Raw genomic sequence first — 2,751 nt, 5'->3', positions numbered from 1 at the left:
CAACTGCCCAACTTTCAATGGCCATAACTCGCTCATACGAACTCGGAATTGAGCAAACTCGGTGGCGTTGGAAAGATCTTTCCACGAACTTTGCAACCATAACTGGAACTCCACCTAAATCATCCTGAGCTAGAATTTATGGCTCTTCAAAGTTGGCCAAAAATTCACCTTTTTCCATACTTGGTCAAAATTTCCAAAACTTTAAAATTCTTTCCAAAAATGAAAATTTCCAATTCTAAGCCTCTTCAATTATTTCACATTGCCGGATGTTACAGATAGTGTGTACGCAGACTTTATCATAACTTGTGGAGGTAGAGAAGAGAGGTTGTTTCCGATTGACTTCATTACAAAATTTACAAATTTTGTGTAACCATTACACTTAGGTACAACATGGTAACAATACAAGTACCATTTATTTTGGAAGGTTGAAAAATATGTAATTCATTTTTTAACATATATAAAGAGTCTTACGCAAAGCTACTTGGTTCGGATGAACTCATAGCTGCTTCACTAGATCCACCCCTACATTGTTCCTCGGATAATTGTATGCTAGACAATTTGAAACAAAGTTTCAAAGAAAAAAAATTTCACTATCCAGTCGTCTAAAAGTAACTATAAGTGACACTTCATGAAATTAATAATTTGAAATCAAGGCAAATAACGTGTCAACTATTATAAAGTGATAAATTTTATACTATCAATATATATAAAGGAAGGAAGTTAAGGAAAGCGAGTAAAATATATTAGAGCACCTGACTTGAATGTCATTTGGAAAGATAATTTTTTTCAAATCCTTAACCCGGTGTTCTATTCCTGCTTCGGAGCTCCAACTAATACAGGCCCGCGCAGCGTAAGGCCCATTAAAGAGAAGAGAAGCCCAACCCATGTTTAAAAGGAGCCAGCCCATTTTTTAGGCCTATGAAAATTTCTCTAGATTATACCTTACTCAATAAAAGAGATTTTATTTACTTTTTTACCATAGCTTATCTATGAAACTTAAGTTTACAAGTTATTACATTGAATTTAAGAAAAATAAAAAAAGTTCCTAGTTGTTGGCAGTTGTACCCACCATGCTAGAAAGTGTTGCTTAATTGCCTAGTTGATTATCCTTATCCTATTACTAGATGAAAATGACTCAAATCCGAAATCTATGATCAAGGGTGAAGTTGTGGAGGGATCTCATTATCTTTTTTCTTACCCTGAGAAAGAGGTATAGCTCGGGTTCAAATAGTCTTTTGTAACTTCAGCTCAAATCATATATTAATATTTAAAATTTCAAATAATCTATCAAAAGCTTATTAAGGTGCGGGTTTTTCTAGATTTCATAAACTCCAAGTCCTATCTTTACCTCACCTTACAGAAGTGGAGCCAAAATTTGATTTCTATAAATTCTGAATTTATCGCTAAACTCTCATAACTCATTCTAATTACCAAATTCATAATTATATATTTAATTAATTTCTTAATATATACATAAATATGGAGTCTAAGTGAAAGAAAAAAATAAAACAAGATAAAAATTACAAACACGAGAAAGAAATTAATCTGCTAGCCAACCGATAAGCTACCAGTTGGCTCAGTATCGGGTTAGGAATTAATGGATGGTTATCGATTGGTGCATTGGCTCCAACATTTTGTGCTCCCTTCTTTCACTTTCACTCACAATTAGATTGATCTCCCATCAAACAAAACAATTTTTGTAGCCCTACTTAAGCTGGTAATTCAGTAATTGAAAATCACAGAGAGACACATGTGAACTAAATTTTGAGGATGCAAGCGCATTAGTATTTACTTAATTAATATCCTAACTACGATAATTTTTAAAAGGTTAACGGTTTACCCTAGAAGGAAATTGAGTAATCCGCCCCGCACCATTAACTATAAAATTTTAATCCGTTGACCAACCGTTAATCCGATAATCCAATACCAATAAGTCAATTTTGCGATTGACTTATCGGTTATGGTTCAGTTTTGAACAGCCCTAAGTATACCCCTAAAGTTGAGTTAGATTTTCAGTTACACACCCGACTTTTGAGATGGTGTTATTATCCCTTGAACTTTTCCACTTTGTATAATAACTATAATGCAATAGGACATATAGTTATGCTAAATGCATGGTTCCAGGTAAAATTGAACCAAGGGTTTCGGATTCGAACCTTGAAAATAAAGAAAATCCTGATAGAGAGTGTTTTGCATTTGAAGAAACAGAACAACATGAGCACCAGAGGTGGATGTAGCCTTTTTCCTGTTTTTTTGTACTAATAAGTGGATCACTTCAGTCAACAGCTCAATAGTTGCTATCCTCTGTGTGTATGAGTTCGGCCATTTCAAGTGTTCCTAATATGGGTTGAAAGCCATTAAGATCAAAGCAATGATCTTTAAAAGAAATAAATGCAGAAACAGAAAATGTTAAGAAAGATGAGTTATCACTACAAAAAAAGTGTGAATTACAGTATGAGTTCGGCCATTTCAAGTGTTCCTAATATGGGTTGAAAGCCATTAAGATCAAAGCAATGATCTTTAAAAGAAATAAATGCAGAAACAGAAAATGTTAAGAAAGATGAGTTATGTTGCTTCGACTCTCCTAAAATATAATGACACCCGTGTTGGTTCCTTAAAAATTGCATTACTTTTGAAGAATCCAACATGTACCCATTGACATTTTTGAAGAGTCTGAGTAACATAGCTAATGAGCGGCAGTGTAGATCACTTCAGTCAACTTGAAACAGAAATAGACTTAACTTGAATAAC

This window comes from Solanum tuberosum, unplaced genomic scaffold (assembly GCF_000226075.1).
Source record: "Solanum tuberosum cultivar DM 1-3 516 R44 unplaced genomic scaffold, SolTub_3.0 scf00795, whole genome shotgun sequence".
Classification (NCBI taxonomy): Eukaryota; Viridiplantae; Streptophyta; class Magnoliopsida; order Solanales; family Solanaceae; genus Solanum; species Solanum tuberosum.
This window is presented reverse-complemented; position numbering follows the sequence as displayed.